Source organism: Xenia sp. Carnegie-2017, unplaced genomic scaffold (assembly GCF_021976095.1).
Source record: "Xenia sp. Carnegie-2017 unplaced genomic scaffold, XeniaSp_v1 HiC_scaffold_24, whole genome shotgun sequence".
NCBI lineage: Eukaryota > Metazoa > Cnidaria > Anthozoa > Malacalcyonacea > Xeniidae > Xenia > Xenia sp. Carnegie-2017.
The window spans coordinates 12740518-12747477 of NW_025813487.1; the positions used below are offsets into that span (position 1 = coordinate 12740518).

At 37.3% G+C, this 6960-nt stretch overlaps 1 long non-coding RNA gene across 1 annotated transcript; it reads left to right on the forward strand.

The window, feature by feature from the left end:
* The first annotated feature begins 484 nt into the window (after nucleotides 1–484).
* LOC124450483 lies at nucleotides 485–835 on the forward strand. The gene is made up of 2 exons (XR_006949999.1): nucleotides 485–573; nucleotides 775–835. It is a non-coding gene; the product is annotated as an uncharacterized LOC124450483 (long non-coding RNA).
* The last annotated feature ends 6125 nt before the right edge of the window (nucleotides 836–6960 follow it).

The following is a 6960-nucleotide window of genomic DNA, read 5'->3' on the forward strand; positions in this document are numbered from 1 at the left end:
TGTCATGAAGGATCTGTACAACCAGGTGAGACTTTTCAGTCTAATCATTTTGTGCCTCTCATTTTCCATGCCCACAGGTTGAAGCGAAAATTGTCTAATTCCTGTACACAGTCTAATTCTAGCAGCTCAACAACAGAGAAACGAAAATTTGTCAAAATTTTTCCAAATATTGCACCAAAAACAGTTGACATTTCAAATTTTTTTACTTCAACTAATAGGCCTGCTGCCCAACCAACTTTTAAAAGGATGCCCAATGAGAGTTTTTCTCTGCTGCAGCTCTTGCTCAGACATTAAATAAAGCCAATAGTCTTTTGCTTCACACATCATCCCAGGAACTATTGCCTGGTATTCCAACTTCTGGTGATATGCAACCTGCTGTTTTAACCCATAATTTTGATGTTTCCTTGTATAGGGAGAAAGTTAAGGGTATGGATAATTCTGAAATATGTCATTTGATAAAAAATGTATATAAACCAGATTAAAAGTATCATTTTCCTAAATCTAATGGCAGATCATTTAGGCATGATTGGCTAGACCAGCATGAATGGCTTTGCTATTCACCTTCACAAAATGGTGCGTATTGTCTATCGTGTGTTGTTTGGCAATAGATTCCCAGGCAAGGCCAGTAAGTAAAAAGTTGTTTACTGAACCTCTTCAAGATTGGAAGAATGCTAAATGCTCTTTCACTCAACATGCTGGAAAAAGTAAAGGGAGGAAGTCGGTTTGCATGCATCCACATCACCAATTTTGATGCTTTGCGTTCCCAAATATCAGGTACTCTGCAGCCTATCGAGATGATCATGGATGCTGGTATCAAGAAAGAAATAGAACAGAATAGGGAAATACTATCTCCAATTATTGATTCTGTCATTTTTTGTGGACGTCTAGGTTTACCTCTTCGTGGGCATCGTGATGATTCCAAGTATCACCCTACTGTTGGTTGTTATTCATCTGGAGGGTTGGTAATTTCATTGAAACACTCAATTATGGAGTTAGAGAGGGATAAAGTTTTAGAAAATCATTTAAAGAATTGTGGTAAGAATAGAAGTTATATTTCTAAAACAAGTCAAAATAAAATCATTAAATGTTGTGGCCAGGTAATCAGTAATCAGATTATTTCTGATATCAAAAAGTAAGTTTTTTCTGTTATTGCTGATGAAGCATCTGATTCTTCACATAAAGAACAAATGTCTCTTGTTTTGCGCTTTGTTGATACCGATATGAATATCAGGGAAGAATTCATTTCATTTCTTTTTGTAAGTGGGGACTAAGTGGTGCTCAACTTGCCAAGCTACTTTAGAGGCTCTAAAGGAACTGACTTTATCAATAGATGATTGTAGGGGCAAGGTTATGATGGGGCTGGTTCAGTTGCTGGTTGCACTAATGGTCTAGCAGCTCAAATTTTAAAGCTTAACCCAAAGGCTCTTTATACACACTGCTATAGTCATAGGTTAAACTTATCCATTTGCGATTCTTTGAGTATACGTGTTGTCAATGATATGTTGAAACATGTTAACAATGCCACTAATTTTATTAAAATTTCCCAAACTCGCAATATTCCCTTTGAAAACATATACGTAATTCAGAAACAAACTCGAAAAGACTAGATTAACAGACGTTTGCAAAACTAGATGGGTAGAACGTATCGAAGGTTTAGATACATTCCAAGAGCTTTTGTACCTGTATACACCACCCTTAACGATATGTCTGAAAATCTAGATGGTGAGTTCAAACCGTCGCTTCAGTCTGATGCCTCATCTTTGTTTCAACTTATTGACAGGTTTGATTTCGTCGTTGCTTTAGTTATCACGAGAAATATTCTTGATTCAACTCTTCCAGTAACACAGTTATTACAGGGTAAGAGTATCGATATAATGGATGGTATTCATTTAATTTCAACTTTGAAAACTGAGGTGGTGAACATGAGGAATTCCTCTGATTTTTATCATGACACCTGGTATGACGAAGCACTTGAACTGGCAGCAAAAGTTGGCATTGAAGAATGGAAACAAAGAACAGTGCGCAAACAAACGACCAGGGAAAATATTCCCCACGCAACCATTTCTGAGTATTATAAACGTGCAATTACTCTTCCTCTACTAGATCATTTGCAATCTTCTTTAGAATCACGATTCGACCTTGAGAGTGTGAATGTCAATAAAGGCCTTAGCATTGTACCGACGAAAATGATGTCCATGACAAGAGATGGGGTGGATTGGAAAGAGCCATTCAAAACTGTGGCTAACTTTTATTATGATGATTTGCCAAATCCTTTGGCCTTAGATGCTGAGCTTAGGTTGTGGTACACTTATTGGGAGACCCACTGCGGCCTCCTTCCTGATAACATTGCCCAGACTTTAAAATCTGTTCATTTCGCCGGATTTGAAAACATTAAAATTTTACTACGTATTTTAGGAACGCTCCCCATTACCTCTTGTGAATGTGAACGATCTATTTCTTCCCTTAGGACACTTAAAAACTATCAGCGAAGTACCATGGTTGGGGGACGCTTAAATGGTTTGGCCTTGATGCAAATTCAACAGGAAATTGTACCAGATATTGGTGAGGTTATTAACAGTGGCGTAGCTAGGAAAAATAGTCACTCCCGCCAATCCATCTCGCGCCGGAGGCGACCCTAGGGGTCCGGGGCATGCCCCCGTAAAATTTTGAAATCCAGAGCCTTGGAAACAGCATTTCCTGCGATTTCGAGGGCGAATTATTTGTTGTACAATAATTTATAAAACCCATTTTGTTAGCTGCATTCTTAATGTGGCAATCGTTGAAACTGCAACTAGTTAAAAGGTACTAAAGGTGGCTCAGAGAAACGTTACGCAGGAGACAATTGTCCCCTAAAACATAATTTACTCATCACTGCCCCTGCATAAACAGAAGAAATTTGTATTAGCACAAAAATAATATAGTATACGACACTTCTAAAGTGCATAGAGAGAGATTTTTCTTAGCATTCTACTTGTTAGTTTAAACTTGTTTAGATTGGGGCAAGTAGACAGGGATGGCTTTATTCTTTAAAGTTATGCTTAATTTTCTCAATGAAGTACCATGTATTATACGAACAAATATCAAAACACATACTATACTCATCATTTATAAAGAAAGGCCAGCCTCCTGGGTTTTCTACAAATTTTCAACCACCTCGTTATGCAACACCTCTGATTCCTCTTTCTTTTCAATGATATCTTTGTGAATAGATATTCTACACAAAGAGCTAAGCCGACCTTGACCCATTCTATTTCTTAAATAGCTTTTACCCTTTTAAGCAAGAAAACGACCTCTCTACTGAAGCACTTGCCACTGCCAACACACCATTCAATTTTAACAAATTTACCACTTGACCTAAACTCGACTGGAGATTAAATTTGAAGATGTATTTAAGAACCTCATTACTGCACTCTTTGTGAAAGTCCTTGTCGTTGTAAATGAAGGAAAGTTGACTCTCCAAAGTTTGGATGTCAAAAGAGGACTATACTTATCTTTGAGAAGATTGATCTTCTCCTGTGGAACTATGCCCTTCCATGTAGTAAATAGTTTAGGATTTACAAGGTCTAAAACTCGAACTGATTAATATCTTGAAATCGTTCACTTAACATGCCTTTAATGGAATCAATAATCTCAAAATAAAGCTGTTTGTAATTGTATCTACTATCTGCTCTGGTTGCTGGTGGGCCTACTTTTTCTAGTGCAGTTTGGTAAAACTCGGTGAAAGCTTGATCTGTGCGAAGTGACACAATAAACTGCTTGAAATTGTCAATCTTGCTTATGCCATAGTTAAAATGGGTTTCCCTATTTTGAAGAATGGAATACAAAATTGTGGACTGTTCTAAAATCCTGTAAAAAACACACACTAGAAAACAAAAGAGAAAGCTATCAAGATAATGCAGTAAGCCACTTATTTTACTTAATGACTCATCATCCCACCCAGCTGGTTGTTCAAGTACCCCCTCAAAAATATCTAAAAGTTTTTCATAGTTTTTGTGCAATACATTGATTAATCTAGAGCGATAATACCATCTTGTTTCACCAGGGGCAGGAAACTCAAGGTTGTTAGATGTGAGAAAAGCTTTTCTTTTTGGGGCATTGCTTGTAAATGTGCTGAATGTAGCTATATTAATAAAAAAGATTTTAACAGGAGAAATTGATGAGGCTGACTGGCATAGGACCAGGTTCAATCTATGAGCTGCACAATGAACAAAATGAGCAAAAGGATACTCTTGTCGAACCAATGCTTGAACACCATTGATATGGCCAGACATGACAGAAGCACCATCATATGTTTGTAAAACCAGTTTTTCTTTTATATTAGAATACTCACCAAGTTTATCTTTGACAACTTGTGATATTGCTGTGGCATTTCTGTTCATACTTACATCCACAAATCCTAATTGCCTCTCCATAATTTCACTTGCTTTGTCAAACCGAGCAATAACACTTAGCTGCTCTTTGGTGGAGACATCAGATGCTTCATCAACCTGAATACTCATAAATGTGCAATCATTTATTTCCTTTCTGATTTCATCTTCAATAATTGAATCAAGACAGCTGATAAGATCATTTTGAATTTCTGGGAGACTCCAGTAAATCTTCTGTCACCAACTATATCAGATTCTGCTAGTCTACTGTGCAGTCGACGCTCAAATACAGAATCAAACTTAGCAAAACATTCGAGCAACTCTCTATAATTACCTTTGTTCAAGCTACCTTCGGACTCATTGTGACCTCTAAATGGCAACTCTTGCTTTGACAAATACAGCACGGCCTCAGTAACAGTTTTAAAATTTCTCGATTTTGTCTTACCTCCTCATTGTGACGCTGAATCTCATTTCTTCTAGCGAGGGACATAAGACAATCAATTCGTTCACTAGCTCCATACGTTTTCCATGTCTTAAATGCAGTCAAATGCGATTTAGATTTTCATGCTTCTTAGCATCAGACATAATACTCCGCATATCGTTGTAGCCATTCTTAGTCCACGATGGCGATGTTTTGGGAAAACATTAGACATGGCCAACAAAACACTTTCTGCAAGGTTGTACTGCCACACAGCCAGTCCTTCGCCTCATACCAATCTCTCTGAAATGCTCTTCCTTTATTTTGGATAGTTAAATCAGGAGTAGGCCGTTCATGAACGATAACATTCTGTTCGACCGACGATCGAGCAGAGAACGGTTTAGCTAATAAGCTATTTACTAAATCAACATCAGTTGAGCAAATCGCAGTCGCACTTGAAGCCATTGTGTCATACACAAATACAAAATAGCAATTTGAGAGTAAACACAATGGAAAATTAATACCGACAATGACACGTAATTTGATAATCACTAATCGCTGTACTCGTATTAAAAGGTCGAATAATTACAACCTCCGCCAATTTAAAATAGCGGGAGTTCGACTATAAAACAGCAGATTTGAGCATGCGTCAAGTCCCTTAGCCAACCAGAATTCAAAACTTCTTATATAGAATTATATTGTATGTTCCGCCCTCTGAAGATGGGCGGAATACGTGGAGAATCGCGCGAGTATGCAATGTGCGAGAAAAGGCGGTTGCTAGGTTACATAACAAATCTTGAGATTTTGCTGTATTACGATTACGACCACCTAATAAAAGCGTAAATATGAACGAATAAAACATAATATTACAAATTGTTCGTGAAATAATGTATATCTTATGTCCAAATAGAATATTTATTATTTTTTTGGGAAATTTCTACTCCCGCTGGGCGGGAGTAGCGGGACCGCTAGCTACGCCACTGGTTATTAATACTTTTGCTGTTGGAAATACAAGGCTAAAATTTGCATGAATTTATTCATATCCTAGTTTTTTATTTTGTTGAAATGTCCATATGTTAACCATTTATTGTGCGTTGTACACAATAGTAACGTCAATAGAATTTGCATCAAACTAATAGCTCGCCCGATAAAGGTTTTTTTCCCTATATACATTCCAATCTTAAAACTGCTGAGTATGTATGGTACTCGGCCGTTGTCGACATATAATTTACTTTCACAAAAATTGTTAAGCATAAATAGAATAATTTTTCCTTACACCAAATTTTAGTCTTCACAAAGACTCTTTATACAAAGCTCTATTTTGACTATTACATTACATTTACATTCTGCTCATTTGTTGGCAAATGAGAGTGCACATTTAGGTGGGGGTAAAGGGTTGGAATTGACTGGGATGGTGTAAGAAACTGAGCAATCTTACATCCATGAAATGTCCCACATAGTCACCCATTTCTAACCAAACTCCTTTTGCTATTTGCTAAAGGTGTGAAAGGCGAGTTTCTGGCGCCTTCAAAACCAGAGTGCTCATTTTAGGTGGGGGTAAGGGTTGGAATTGACTGGGATGGTGTGAAAAATTGAGCAATATCACATCCATGAAATATCCCATATAGTCACCCATTTCTAACCAAACTCCTTTTTCAAAGGTGTGTAGGTGAACTTCTGGCGCCACAACCAGTCTGCTTAATTCGGCTCTCACAGGGCTGTCCACGCCGGATCACGATTTTTTGTTTTGCGTTAAAGTGTTCCTAGGCATGCTGATGAGCCCTGATATGGGGCGAAACAGTCTTGTGTGCATTCAATATTCTGAATAGTGAAAATCAACGACCTTGTGATATGTAAGTATAAATATACAATGTTTTTATGTATTTATACGATTGAGATCTACAAGATTCTGCATAGCTGAATGATTAGACTGTTTGATTTAAACAATTTATCGAAAGCATAAATAGTGTAGTATGTTTTGCAAAGTATGACGTCATAGGTTTAGCACTGAATGACGTCATAATGTTTTGCCTATGGTATCCAAAATCCTAGATCCGCCCCTGGCTACTATCCTCTGGATTGCGCTAACTAAGCCGGATTTTCTCGAACTTTGCTCTACCAAAAAAAGCAAATCTTTTTTTGTTTTATTCCAGATTTATCAAGGAAACAAAAATG